This window comes from Rhinopithecus roxellana, chromosome 8 (genome assembly GCF_007565055.1).
Source record: "Rhinopithecus roxellana isolate Shanxi Qingling chromosome 8, ASM756505v1, whole genome shotgun sequence".
Lineage (NCBI taxonomy): Eukaryota > Metazoa > Chordata > Mammalia > Primates > Cercopithecidae > Rhinopithecus > Rhinopithecus roxellana.
This window is the reverse complement of record NC_044556.1, coordinates 22,514,103-22,530,009: the sequence shown is the minus strand read 5'-3', so window position 1 is coordinate 22,530,009 and position 15,907 is coordinate 22,514,103. Positions and strand designations below refer to the sequence as shown.

The 15,907-nt window shown below is 42.0% G+C and overlaps 1 pseudogene; it reads right to left on the bottom strand.

Moving 5' to 3' along the window:
- Positions 1-2,007: 2,007 nt before the first annotated feature.
- LOC104679548 overlaps positions 2,008-15,907 on the bottom strand; it is a 53,537-nt pseudogene continuing 39,637 nt past the window's right edge.

Below are 15,907 nucleotides of genomic sequence, written 5' to 3'. Positions count from 1 at the left end.
TGCAAGCTCCGCCTCCCGGGTTTACGCCATTCTCCTGCCTCAGACTCCCGAGTAGCTGGGACTACAGGCGCCCGCCACCTCGCCCGGCTAGCTTTTTGTATTTTTTAGTAGAGACGGGGTTTCACCGTGTTAGCCAGCATGGTCTCCATCCCCTGACCTCGTGATCCGCCCGTCTCGGCCTCCCAAAGTGCTGGGATTACAGGCTTGAGCCACCGCGCCCGGCTCCAGTATCTTTTCTAACAAAAAGAAAATGATACATGCTTTTCTTCAATCCAAATCATGACTGTTTGAACTAGTCATTGTTAATCAGATTTCCTGCATCAGCAACCTTAAGAAATTGTTGTCAAGTTGCTACTCAATGCAAAACACTAACCTGGCATTGAGGGAAATTTAAAGCAGTAATAGGTACAATATCCGCTCTCCACTACTGTGGAGCTAAGACATGAACAGCTGCAGTAATAACTTTGATTTAAGCAGTACCTTATGTGTTGCTATCAAATAATAAACACTGTAGTAGTGAAGAGGAGGAATGACTTGTCTCTCTCCCAGTTAGGCAAGGCTTTCTGGAGGAGCTGGGTCTTAAGCTGAGCATCAAAAGATAGGTAGAGGCCAGGTGTGACGGCTCACGCCTGTTATCCCGGCATTTTGGGAGGCCAAGGCAGGAGGATTTCTTGAGCCCAGAAGTTCAAGACCAGCCTGGGCCACATAGTGCGATCCCATTTATACAAACCAATAAAAAATTAGCCAGACGTGGTAATGCACACCTGTAGTCCCAGACACTCAGGAGGCTGAGGCCAGAGGATAGCTTTAGCCCGCGAAGTGGAGGCTGCAGTGAGCTGTGCTGGCGCCACTGCACTCCATCCAGCCTAGGAGATAGAGTGAGACCTTGTCCCCCCATCCCCCAAAAAAGGTGGGTAGAGTTTCAACACTGTTCCAGCAGAATAACTAGCATATGCTACGAGCTTAGAAAACACAAAGCAAGGTAAAGCAGAGCCTTGACATCAAAATGAGGCTAGAAAAGTAACTGGGGTCAGACTGCAAAAAGAATTGTATCAGGAAGAGGCATTTGTGTTTTAGACCCTTAAATTTTGTTAGGCAGAAGCTTAACATAATCAAAGCAATATTTAAAAACATTAGGCAGTGGTAGCTGGCAAGCAGAGTGCTGGGAAGTAACACAGCATGATAGAAAATAGCAGGGCCTTAGTAGTCAAGCAGCGGGTTTGAGTCTGGCTTCACCACTTTCTAGCTGGGTGGGCTTGGACCACTTACTTAACCCCCAAATCTCCACTTACTCAACTATAAACATGAAGATAATAGTATCTGTAGGGCTGTTATGAGAACAATATTTCACATTTATGAGCACTTACTATGTATTCACTCACACTGCACTAAATACTCTACATCTGTGGTCTCATTTAACCCTTATGTCACTTCTTTAAAAACTGTGGTAAAATATACATAACATAAAATTTACCATTTTAACCATTTTTAAGTGTATAGTTCAGGGGTTTTAAGCACATTCGCACTGCTGTACAACCATCACCACCATCCATCTCCAGAACTCTTTCATCTTGCAAATCTGGAACTCGGTACCCATTAAACATCAACTCCCCATTCACCCCACTCCCCAGCCCCTAGCACCACCATTTCACTTTCTGTCTCTATGAAGTTCACTTCTCTGGGCATTTCATATAAGTTGCATTATACAGTATTTGTCCTTTTGTGACTAGCTTATTTCACTTAGCAAAATGTCCTCAAGGCTCATCCACGTTATAGCATATGTCAGAATTTCCTTCCCTTTTTTTGGCTGGGTACACAGGAATTTATTAATGTTGTCTGACAAGGTTGGGCTCCCTAGGTCTTTCCCTTTTCAGGGTGTCTGGTGTAGAAACAATGAGGAGGGGAGATTCTCAGTGTGGTGGAGTACTGTGTGGCAGGGACTTCCCAGCAACTAAAGGCTTCTCTCTTCCTCTCATGCTCTTGCTGGGGTTGGTGGTCTGGGGGCTCTTACTTCTTGGAAGCCATGTGGATCATGAAGGTTATCACTTTGTTGCCGTAGCCAAATTCATTGTCATACCAGGAAATAAGCCTGACAAAGAGGCCATTAAGGGCAATGCCAGCCCCAGTGTTGAAGGTGGAAGAGTGGCTGTCACTGTTAAAGCTGAAGGAGACAGCCTGGTGCTCAGTGTGGCCCACAATGCCCCTGAGGGCCCCCTCTGATGTCGCTTCACCACTTCCTTGATGTCATATTTAGCTGGTTTCTCCAGAGAGCAGGTCAGGTCCATGATTGACACATTGGCAGTGGGGACATGGAAGGCCATGCCAGTGAACTTCCTGTTCTGCTTGGGGATGACCTTGCCCACAGCCTTGGCAGCACCGGTAGACACATGCAGGGATGACATAATGGAGAGCCTCATGGCCATCACACCACAGTTTCCCAGAGAGGCCATGACAGTCTTCCGGGTGGCAGTGATGGCATGGACTGTGATCCTGAGTCGTTTCATGATGCCAGAGTTGTCATGGATGACCTTGGCCAGGGGGTTAGGCAGCTGGTGGTGCAGGAGGCATTGCTGATGATCTTGAGGTTTTTATACTTCTTATGGCTCATGCCCATCACAAACACAGGGGCATCAGCAGAGGGGACGGAGGTGATAACCCTTTTGGCTCCACCCTCTAAGTGAGCCCCAGCCTTCTCCATGATAGTGAAGATGCCAGTGGACTCCATAACATAATCAGCACCAGCATCATCCTGTTTGATTTTGGTGGGATCTCACTCCTGGAAGATGGTGATGGGATTTCTGTTTTCAGCCTTGATGGTGCTGTGGAACTTGCTGTGGGTGGAATCATACTAGAACCATGTGATTCCATAGTAGACCATGTAGTTGAGGTCATTGATGGTGATGATACCCATTTTGCCAGAGTTAAAAGCAGCTGTGGTGACCAGGCACCCAGTATGGCCAAATCCATTTACTTGTTTCAGGGACTGGCTGGTACCTCACTGAAGACTGGGGCATCCATTGATGGGAGGAGCCAAGAGGCTGAATTTCCTTCCTCTTTAGGGCTGAGTAATATTCTACTGAATACTTTACCTCACTGTTTTATCATGAGAAATCTGGATTTAGAGAGGTTAACTCATCCAAAATAACAGAATTAGTAAGAGAAAGAGCTAGGATTTGGGCCAAAGCAATCTGATTCCACAGTGCACCCTCATTTCCCTTGCATATCCCCATGCATGTAGGTTTAGGGCCTAGCACTGCACCTGGATCAGGATGGCTGTTGCAGAAAGGCATTCTATTGTTTTTGATTATCCAGCACTTCTTCCACAGCTTATCTTGATAACACAATTCCTCTTTTCCTTGAGAAACTCTGTCTTTGATTGTACCCTCATCCCCCCCATTACAAGGGGCAGAAAGCTGAACATGTTGCCCAGGCCAAGAAATCAGAGCCTTCCTTCCCTCCCCATTGCAGTGACAGAATCAGGAATAGTCACATGGGTGCAATCAGAGTCCTCCCTGGTGCTATGAGGAGAATTGCGAGTCAGGGGTTGTAGGTGTTCATTTCAAAAACTTAGCAGGGAGATGGCAAGAAAGGTGGAGCAATATCTGATCTAGACACGTCTGAGGTTAGTTGTCTCCGTCAACTTCCCTACAACGTGATTCCTGGTTTTTGCTTTTAAGCTAATTGGAATTGTGTGTCTGGAACTTGCAAAAGAAAGAAATCTGACTAATTCACTAGATCAAAAGGTCCTCATGGGAATGGAAAGGAAAAAACTAACAAGAGGTATTGTGAAGCTGTGTGACGTGAAAAAGAGGAAAACATCGAGAGTCTTTCTGAGGTTCAGATACCTGGTAACCAAGAATATTGCTATTACGGAGAAGGTGGAAGAAGTTGCTACTTTGGGTAGAGCTAAAAGAGAAAGTTTCTGATAGTCCCAAGAGTTCAGACTACTAGTTAGTTTCCAAAGGTATAATGCCCCATCTCACTTATGTCTGCTAAGCACTTCATCCTCTTCCAGAATCTCAAACTCATTAGTGTGTCCAAGGTCTGATTGGGGTAGGACTTTTGGACTCTGATCTTTATTCCCAACCTGCTCAGTAACCTGGTATGAATTCTCCTTCCAAATATAATTTATTCATTTATCTGCTCATTCATTAATTGAACACATGCTTGCTGATGTGTATAGAGGACCTATCTGCCAGGTATGAAGCCTATATGCCATGGTACCTATATGCCAGGTATTATGACAGGTACTAAGAACAGAGTGATGAGAAAATATATATGGTCCCCTATCTTCAAGAAGTTTGTAATCTAGTGGAGAAATCAGACATAGGATAGATTATCACCCACATGAATATAATTAAAAATTGTATTACATTCTATGAAAGTAATAGTGTTTAATAAGAGGTGTATGGGGGGATCTAATTCAGGTGGAGAAGAGTAGGATAATTAAGGGATAGCTTTTCTGGGAAAATAACATTCAAGCTAAGGTCAGGTCAGATGAGGTCAGCACTAAAATGAAAAAGAAAGGTAGAAACCAGAGGTGTTATTCTCACCCACCCATAAGAAACAAGTGATTCACTCACCAGGAATGTGAGACAGAGAGGCTTGAAACTGGTTTCTTTAAAGTGGAGCTGCTTAGGGCTCTTAGAGCAGGGACTGGCAAATAAATTAAGTATTGTAGGAACCTCACTGCCTGTTGCCCAGTCATCTCTCTGTGACTCTGCTCATGTATTCATCCATTCACTCATGTGTTCAAGAAATAGTTATGGAATACCCACAAGTGAAGGGCATTGTACTAAATGATGAGGCTTCAGGAGAAGCAAGACAGCCTCCAGCCCAGCTCTCAGCAAGAAGGAAGAAGTACAGGTGGGCCCACCTTCAGATAGCTCCAAGAGATGCCTAAGCCTTTCCCTTAGGGAATCTGTTGCACACTGACATATGTGCATGCTTCATAAGACTTCCATCTCTAGGCCCCAATGCCTAAAAGACTTGTACACTTTTTTCTTTTATAATTCAGAGAGTTAAATCTAGTTCTCCCAGTAGAGGCAAAGGTCCTCTCTACACATAAAGCTAAGAAAGAGATCACATGGGACAACATGGCAGGCTGACACCAAATACAGCGTGGCTGCCCAGTCTCTCCAGATAAACATAAGGAAAGGTCATCCAAACACAGGAAGACAGCCGCCCCCTTCCCTTTTCCTTTACCCCCTCCCCTTCCTCCCTCTGGCTCCCTTATCCCCAGAGGGTGGACCCAGCCTTTCCCAAAGTTTATTCTGAGAGCTCCAGGCTCCCACAGTGGAATGTGCTGTGGACATGGGAATACAACAGCCTAGCCAAAAGGGAGGACCAAAAATATAAACTGAGATATTTAATAGATTTCTGTTCCCCCCCACTACCAAAAAAAATTGTGGCAGAAATGTCTGGTACTACTGTTTTTACTGTCCTCGATATGTCAGCCCTTCCTAGGGGGTGGTCTTCTAAAGTTTATCGCATTTGTCAGCAAACACTTCACAGAGAAAAGTTAAGCGCTTTCTTAGGATTTCTGTGCCACTCACATAATCCACTAAACAAATGCAATAAATGTTAGGGAACAAAGTCCAGAAAGCCTTGCATTTGCAAATGCCAGCAACGAGTTTAGCAAGAGTACAAGTAACACTAAAACTGAAGGAAAAAAATTAGAGGCTGAATTTCCTCTAAATTCACGACTGGAATTTTGTAAATAATAAGGAATCCCAGAGTCCATAAATAGAAAGTCATTTTATCTTTTACTGACAAAATGATATGCTGATCAAAACAGTGGTGAGAACATAAGCTTTGGATTTTACTTGCCACTTAGGAGAAAAAAACATTAATACTGCAGGATTATTTACCTTGATGATTATAAACCAGCATTTGTGATGAAATGTGCAGTACTAATTTCAAAACAGACCCAGTGTTTGGAAGCAAAGCATAATGGTGACCTTTCTCATTAGCTGTTGCCCAAACAAAGATATGTTCCAGCAATATCCGATGCTTCCTTCCTGCCAGGGCCTCCACCCAATGCAATTTAAAACACTTGTGTTCCATCCAAGCTAGAGCTGAGAATGTGATGTTATAGCTGAGCTTCAGTAGCATTGTGTTTATAGTTTATTATTACTTTCTGAGTTTTTTAATGTTTTGTTTCCATAAATTTATTGCCATGAGTTGGATTTGCAAGATTAAGTGTGTGAAACCTTATAAATGAACTTGTTATATACATATTTACTCTTCTACTTTTCCATCTTTCGATTTTTGTGTCAAATAGCATTATAGGTCCTTAAGCGTAAGAACAGAAATGTATCTCATTTCTCTTTGGTAAGTGTTTTAATGAATATATTGCAGGCAAAAACAAAACCAAAAACAACTTTTAAGGATCATGCCTATCTTGTTTTGTGTAAAATGCTATAAACACAAACCTAGGGAAAGAATCTGAGAAACCAAAAGAGAGAAATTGAGAGACCACTTTAATACAGGTAATCCTCATGTCTGTCATGTCCAATGCTCCTGCAATCATTAAAAGTTGAAAATGGTCAAAGCCGAGGCAATTTCCCATGGAACAACAAGTAATGAAGAACTTAGATGCTGAGCAAAGATCCAGGGCTCAATCTCTATAGAAAGACCATTAACACTTAGCACAGCTATAAATTATGTAGACCATTTATATTTTCTGTAATGAGTATAATATTGTAATAGAAAAAAATGAAAGGCACATTATTTAAAATAATTTTGCCTCTTTATACTTGTGCAGTATAAAACTTTCTAAAGTATATGTACATAAGCCAGAAAGAGCTACATACTAATCAATCCCATGAAAGTGTATTCAGGATGGTGCACTGTCACAATCTACGAGAATGACAAGTATTTAGAGTATCAATATTTGCCACTGAGTATTATTTCATTTAACTCTAAAAATAAGCCAGCAAAATTCTTTTTATCATTACCATTTTGAAAATGGCATCTCAGAGAAAATCGATAGCTTTCTCAGAAGGAGCTTTATTGGCTCATGGAACTTGCAGTTTAGAGGTAGTGCTGCCCCAGCTGGCTGTATTTAGAGGTTCATCATGTTATTTGGGCTCCAAGTTCAGCACCTCTAATGTTCTCTCAGCTCTGCCCTTTTCTGGGTGGTCATTGCATCCTCAGGCCAGCTCCCCTCATTGCTGCAGCCGTTCCAGGCCTCCCATGCTCATACCACATGCAACTCAGAGGAAGAAGGAGTCCCAACATTCCCAACAAGAACCCCCAAGTTCCTGATGAGACATTCTATGTCACATGCCCAGCTCTAACAAATAAGTTATTGAGACCAGGGAGATGGGTGACTGACTAGCGTAACCCCCACTGGAACTATCTGCCCTTCTTTAGCAATGTTGCTAAGAATGGAAGATCCCCTTTGTCCCCAGAGAAAATCTGGGCACTACTAAGAAAAAAGAAAGGGGAATGGGTAGTAGAACAGCAATAAGTGACTGCACAGTTCAGGACTTCATAGGAGTCATGAGGATCAGATAACATTACGATAGAAGGCAGTTGGCATAGTGCCCAGCTCACATAAGTGCTCAAGAAGTGTTAGCTGTTGCCCTTGGAGGCATCACTAGAATGCTGCTTTTTAACGCTCATTAGCCATTACATAAAATCTTAAGAATTGAATAATATGTGTGACAGAAAAGTACTGAGACTTTTAATGAGCTCATTGCAACATGTACATGCCATGAGTATTGTCATATAAAGCAGTCTTTCTGAGAGAACAAATGATCTGTCACATGCTGCTGCCAGGCTCAGCATGTTGTTTCACCTCTGCGATGGGTGTCTGCAGCTGCTGTCTTCTCAACACCCCTATTTTGCTTGGGAAAACTTCCTCTCACCCACCCCTTTGACACTGGAAAGCCTGTCAGTTACAAGACTTCCCTCTCCTCCGTGTCCTCTTCCTCCAGGGATGGTCACACAAATCAGACCTGGCCAAAACTTTCACCACTCTCATTCTCCCCCCACTATGTCTCAATAGATGTCTTCACAGACAAAATGAGATCCATAAAAAGCTGTCTGCAAATATAAACCATTTTCTACTACTTCTCTCTTCTCAGAATAACAAAGTTATGATTCCTATTTAAGTTCCATTCAACTATCTGAGACTTGAATCTCAGTCTCTCCCAACTTGTCAGAAATATGCATTATCAGTTTGCCCTGCTCTAGCTTGTGTCTCTGATCTCACTAGGCTGGATATCTCTCTGTTTGCCTCTCCAGAGCAACTTTGCATCCTTCTCTACCCAGCTCTGTGTTGGGGGAGGCCAAAGTCTATATAAACTGCATCAACAGACTTCTTTGTCCTCTACTTTCTGGTGGGGTTTGTCTACGGGGAAGCCCCAGCAAGGTACTTGAGAGAAAGAAGAGTGTGAGATAAGAGTACAGTAGTTCCCCCTGATACAGGGGATATGTTCCAAGACCCCTAGTGGATGCCTGAAAGCAAAGATAGCATTAAACCCTGTATATACTATGTTTTTCCTATATGTACTTACCTATAACTTTTATCTTATAAATTAGGCACAGTAAGACTTTAACAACAATAACTAATAATAAAATAGAACAATTATAAAAATACACCAGCATCACCACTCTTGTGCTTTGGTGCCATTATTAAGTAAAATAAGAGTGACTTGAATACAAGCACTGCCATACCACCTCAACAGTCCATCTGCTAACTGAGAGAGCTACTAAGTGACTAGCGGGCAGGGAGCGTATACAGCTTGGATATGCCAGACAATGGGATGATTCACATCCCAGGCCAGATTGAACGAGATTTCATTGTGCTACTTGGCATAGTGCACAATTTAAAACTAATGAATTGTTTATTTTTGGAATTTTTCATTTAATATTCTTAGACTGTGGTTGACCATGGGTAACTGAAACCTTGGAAAGAGAAACCATGGATAAGGGGAACTACTATATTTATTCCTCTGCCTTCTTCCCAGAAAAGTCTTCTTGTTTCTTTTGACCAAAGTCATTGTCCTCTCAAGACAGCCTTCTTCCAGGTTCTGGCAATTGCTCCTTCCCCTCATCCTTTCAAATCTAAGGTAACTGTTCCACTGTTTCTTGCCTCAGAGTTCTCTATGATCCTGTTGGTTCTCTCTAGTTTTGTAACTGCACTGTTGTAAGTAGTTCCTTCCTCAAATATCCCAACATGGAATTAGAAGATTCCACAATGTGTGGAGTTAGAATTTCACATTAGAATCAGAGTAGGTATTTCATCTGTTTCCTGCTGGCTGATACATTCTCCCCCTCCAATGGATTCATCGCGTCAACATATAAGCACGCGCAAGTACCCAAGATTCACAGATCATTAATCTTTTCCTGATATCTAGTTTTTTCTAGTCTATACTCTAAATTACTTCTTAGATCTTGTCATCAATTAGAATTGCTCCATTTCTGAAATCTTAAACTACAATTTAAATTGTACAATGTCTGAGTACAATCTTCTTATCAATGTGTGTTTTTAATTGCATCAAAGTCACTAAGCCCCTTGATTCTTCTTCTACTTCACCCCAATTTCTCAGCTTCCTCTAGTTTTTATTTCCTTCTCTAGGTAGCCTAAAAACAAAGCCCCATCCTTTCAATCTTCTCTTGCTTAACACTCTCAATTCCATTCTTCCTCATTCTTCCATATACCCACTTGGCAAAATCCCAATCCTGGTGAACCCAACTATCCACCTTCTCTAACCTATACCTGATACTGATGAAGGTAGACCAGACATTTGTACAAATTGGTATCACTATTCTTTTAAGAGCTCCAACCTTACCTCCGATCCTTCTAGTTGGCCCTAGTCAACATGTTCTCCCTTTCCCCTAGCAATACAGTTTCAAACCTTCTTCTTGAACTGAAAGGAGGGGTCTACATTTGTCATTTTACCTTTCTCACCTCTTTTCTCACCTTAATTCACTCCAATATCTTTTGGTCTCACTCTGTTCACTGAAGTTGCTTTTGCCACAGTTAGCAATAAGTTCTTAATTTCTCAAAATAATTGAATTTTCAGCCTTTGCCTTATGTGGCCTCTCAAGGGCATTTGACACTGTTATCTGTTTTCTTCTCAAAACTCTTCATTTCTTGCCTTCCAGGATAATATTATTTTCTCAACTCCACTTATCTCTTTAATATTAGTATTTTCCAGGGTTCCATCATTTTCGCTCATCTTATCTTGTCATTTAATGATCTTGACATTTAGCCCTCTGCTCATCTTATCTAGGTGTTCTTATTCACTGCCAGTGGTCACTAGCATGAACAACCTATACTCCTATCATCGCTAAGTCTAGCAGCCAAATTTTGCTCCAAAGTTCTAAAGTAATATATCCAATTGCTGGCCAGGTGTGGTGGCTCACACCTGTAATTCCAGCACTTTGGGAGGCCTAGGTCAAACAATCACTTGAGCCCCTGAGTGCGAGATCAGCCTGCTCAACACAGCAAGACAGTGTCTCTACAAAAAATAAATTTAAAAAATTAGCCGGGTGCTATGGCACATGCCTGTAGTCTGAGCTACTTCACTTGAGCCTGGGAGATGGAGGCTACAGTGGGCCACAATGGCACTCCAGCCTGGGTAACAGAGCAAGGTTCTGTCTCAAAAAATATATACATATATATATATTTATATTACATATTCACACATCTGTGTGTGTGTGCACACATGTATGTATATATAATTGCTGATCCTTTTGGCTGTATGTCTGACCAATACCCACAACTCAATATGTTCCAAATTAAATGATTAATATTATCCATTCCACACTCTGCCCAAATCCTTCTCCTTTATTGAACAGCACCTGTGATATATGAAATATATATTTGGTCTTCAGCCTATTTCTTGGCATACAACCCCTAAAACCCTTAGAAACTCTACATTGACATCTTTTTACACAGTAATGATTGACCAATGGCTGGCAGTCCCTAGATAGCTTCTGGTTGGGGGCTGGTCACCAGAAAGACCAATCCACGATTAGAGGATTGGGACTTTCAGCCTAACGCTCTAACTGGGAGAGGGGAGAGGGGCTGAAGCAAAGTTGATCACCAGTGGCCAATGATTTAATAAATCATGCCTATGTAATGAAGCCTTCATAAAATCCCTGGAAGACTAAGTTTGGGAGCTTCCAGATATCTGAACACATGGAAGTTCCTGGAGGGTTGCACACCCATGGAGGGCATGGAAGTTGTGCACCCTTTCCCTCACATCTCCTGGTATGCATAACTTCATCTGTATCTGTATTCATCTATTCTCACATTGCTATAAAGAACTGCTTAAGACTGGGTAATTTATAAAGAAAAGAGGTGGGTCGCTTCCAAGATGGCCAAACAGGAACAGCTCCGGTCTACAGCTCCCAGTGAGACTGACACAGAAGATGGGTGATTTCTGCATTTCTAACTGAGGTACCTGGTTCATCTCACTGGGACTGGTTGGACAGTGGGTGCAGCCCATGGAGGGTGAGCCAAAGCAGGGCGGGGTGTTGCCTCACCCAGGAAGTGCAAGGGGTCAGAGGATTTCCCTTCCCTAGCCAAGGGAAGAAATGAGTGGACTTTACCTAAAGGAACAGTACACTTCTGCCCCAATACTGTGCTTTTCCCATGGTCTTTGAAACTGGCAGACCAGGAGATTCCCTCACATGCCTGGCTCTGTGGGTACCCATGGAGCCTTGCTTGCTGCCAGTGCAGCAGTCTGAGATCAACCTGGGACACTGGAGCTTGGCAGGGGGAGGGGCGTCTGCCATTGCTGAGGCTCGAGTAGGTGGTTCTATGCTCACAGTGTAAATAAAGCAGCAGGGAAGCTCAAACTGGGAGGAGCCCACCACAGCTCAGCAAGGCCTACTGCTTCTCTAGATTCCATGTCTGGGGGCAGGGCATATCCGAACAAAAGGCAGCAGACAGCTTCTGCAGACTTAAGCATCCCTGCCTGACAGTTCTGAAGACAGCAGTGGTTCTCCCAGCATGCCATTCGAGCTCTGATAACAGACAGACTGCCTCGTCAAGTGGGTCCCTAGAGACACCTCCCAGTAGGGACCAACAGGCACCTCATACAGGTGCCACTCTGGGATGAAGCTTCCAGAGGAAGGATCAGGCAGCAATATTTGCTGTTCTGCAGCCTCCACTGGTGATACCCAGGCAAACAGAGTCTGCAGTGGACCTCCAGCAACTCCAACAGACCTGCAGCTGAGGGGCCTGTCTGTTAGAAGGAAAACTAACAAACAGAAAGGAACAGCATCAACACCAGCAAAAAGAACATCCATACCAAAACCACATCTGTAGGTCACCAACATCAAAGACCAAAGGTAGATAAAACCACAAAGATGGGGAGAAACCAGAGCAGAAAGGCTGAAAATTCCAAAAATCAGAATGCCTCTTCTCCTTCAAAGGAACACAACTCCTTGCCAGCAAGGGAACAAAGCTGGACAGAGAATGAGTTTGATGAGTTGACAGAAGTAGGCTTCAGAAGGTCAGTAATAACAAACTTTTCCAAGCTAAAGGACCATGTTCTAACCCACTGCAAGAAAGCCAAAAACCTTGAGAAAATGTTAGATGAATGGCTAACTAGAATAACTAGTGTAGAGAAGAGCTTAAATGACCTGATGGAACTGAAAACCGCAGTATGAGAACTTTGTGAAGCATACACAATCTTCAATAGCTGATTGATCAAGCAGAAGAAAGGATATCGATGATTGAAGATCAAATTAATGCAATAGAGTGAGAAGATAAGATTAGAGAAAAAAGGGTGAAAAGAAATGAACAAAGCCTCCAAGAAATATGGGACTATGTGAAAAGACCAAATCTACGTTTGATTGATGTACTTGAAAGTGACAGGGAAAATGGAACCAAGCTGGAAAACACTCTTCAGGATATTATCCAGGAGAACTTCCCCAACCTAGCAAGGCAGGCCAACATTCAAATTCAAGAAATACAGAGAACACCACAAAGATACTCCTCAAGAAGAGCGACCCCAAGAAACATAATTGTCAGATTCACCAAGGTTGAAATGAAGGAAAAAATGTTAAGGGCAGCCAAAGAGAAAGGTTGGGTTACCCACAATGGGAAGCCCATCAGACTAACAGTGAGTCTCTCTGCAGAAACCCTACATGCCAGAAGAGAGTGGGGACCAGTATTCAACATTCTTAAAGAAAAGAATTTTAAACCCAGAATTTCATATCCAGCCAAATTAAGCTTCATAAGTGAAGGAGAAAAAAAATCCTTTACAGACAAGCAAATGCTGAGAGATTTTATGACCACCAGGCCTGCCTTACAAGAGCTCCTGAAGGAAGCACTAAACATGGAAAGGAACAACCGGTACCAGCCACTGCAAAACGTACCAAATTGTAAAGACCATTGAAGCTATGAAGAAACTGCATCAATTAACAGGCAAAATAACCAGCTAGCATCATAATGACAGGATCAAATTCACACATAACAATATTAACCTTAAATGTAAATGGGCTAAATACCCCAATTAAAACACACAGACTAGCAAGTTGGATAAAGAGTCAAGACCCATCAGTGTGCTGTACTCAGGAGACCCATCTCATGTGCAAAGACACACATAGGCTCAAAATAAAGGGATGGAGGAACCATTGACTGGAATAGTTTGGGAAGGAATGGTACCAGCTCCCCTTTGTAAAGGGCATTCAATTAGGAAAAGAGGAAGCAAATGAAAAGCAAAAAAAAAAAAAAAAAAAAAAAAAAAAAAAAAAAAGCAGGGGTTGCAATCCCAGTCTCTGATAAAAGAGACTTTAAACCAACAAAGATCAAAAGAGACAAAGAAGGCCATTACATAATGGCAAAGGGATCAAGTCAACAAGAAGAGCTAACTATCCTAAATATATTTGCACCCAATACAGGAGCATCCAGATTCATAAAGCAAGTTCTTAGAGACCTACAAAGAGACTTAGACTCCCACACAATAATAATGGGGAACTTTAACACCTCACTGTCAATATTAGACAGATCAATGAGACAGAAAATTAACAAGGATATCCAGGACTTGAACTCAGCTCTGGACCAAGTGGACCTAACAGACATCTACAGGACTCTTCATCCCAAATCAGCAGAATATACATTCTTCTCAGCAACACATCTCACTCATTCTAAAATTGACTACATAATTGGAAGTAAAGCACTCCTCAGCAAATGTGAAAGAACTGAAATCACAACAAACTATCTCTCAGACCACAGTGCAATCAAATTAGAATTCAGGATTAAGAAAGTCACTCAAAACCATACAACTACATGGAAACTCAACAACCTGCTCCTGAATGACTACTGGGTAAGTGACGAAATGAAGGCAGAAATAAAGATGTTCTTTGAAACCAATGAGAACAAAGACACAACGTACCGGAATCTCTGGGACACATTTAAAGCAGTGTGTAGAGGGAAATTTATAGCACTAAATGCCCACAAGAGAAAGGAGGAAGGATCTAAAATTGACACCATAACATCACAATTAAAAGAACTAGAAAAATAAGAGCAAACAAATTCAAAAGCTAGCAGAAGACAAGAAATAACAAAGATCAGAGCAGGACTGAAGGAGATAGAGACACAAAAAAACCCTTGAAAAAATCAACGAGTCCAGGAGCTCATTTTTTGAAAAGATCAACACAATAGGTAGACCACTAGCAAGACCAATGAAGAAGAAAAGAAGGAAGAATAAAATAGATGCAATAAAAAATGATAAAGGGGACATCACCACTGATCCCGCAGAAATACAAACTACCATCAGAGAATACTATAAACACCTGAATAGACCAAAAATTGAGGCAATAATTAATAGCCTACCAACCAAAAAAAGTCCAGGACCAGACGGATTCACAGCTGAATTCTACCAGAGGTACAAAGAGGAGCTGGTACCATTCCTTCTGAAACTATTCCAATCAGTAGAAAAAGAGGGAATCTTCCCTAAATCATTTTATGAGGCCAGCATCATCCTGATGCTAAAGCCTTGCAGAGACACAACAACAATAAAAAGAGAATTTTAGGCCAGTATTCCTGATGAACATTGACGTGAAAATCCTCAATAAAATACTGGCAAACCGAATCCAGCAGCACATCAAAAAGTTTATCCACCACAATTAAGTTGGCTTCATCCCTGGGATGCAAGGCTGGTTCAACATATGCAAATCAATAAACATAATCCATTACATAAACAGAACCAACAACAAAAACCATATGATTATCTCAATAGATGCAGAAAAGGCCTTCAACAAAATTCAACAGCCCTTCATGCTAAAAACTCTCAGTAAACTTGGTATTGATGGAACGTATCTCAAAGTAATAAGAACTACTTATGTCAAACCCACAGCCAATATCATACTGAATTGGCGAAAACTGGAAGCATTCCCTTTGAAAACTGGTACAAGACACGGATGCCCTCTCTCACCAATCCTATTCAAAATAGTGTTGGAAGTTCTGGCTAGGGCAATCAGGCAGGAAAAAGAAATAAAGGGAATTCAATTAGGAAAAGAGGAAGTCAAAATGTCCCTGTTTGCACATGACATGATTGTATATTTAGAAAACCCCATCATCTCAGCCCAAAATCTCCTTAAGCTGATAAGCAACTTCAGCAAAGTCTCGATACAAAATCAATGTGCAAAAATCACAAGCATTCTTACACACCAACAACAGACAAACAGAGAGCTAAATCATGAGTGAACTCCCATTCACAGTGGCTACAAAGAAAATAAAATACCTAGGAATCCAACTTACAAGGGATGTGAAGGACCTCTTCAAGGAGGACTACAAACCACTGCTCAATGAAATAAAAGAGGACATAAACAAGTGGAAGAACATTCCATGCTCATGGATAGGCAGAATCAATATCGTGAAAATGGCCACACAGCCCAAGGTAATTTACAGATTCAATGCCATCCCCATCAAGCA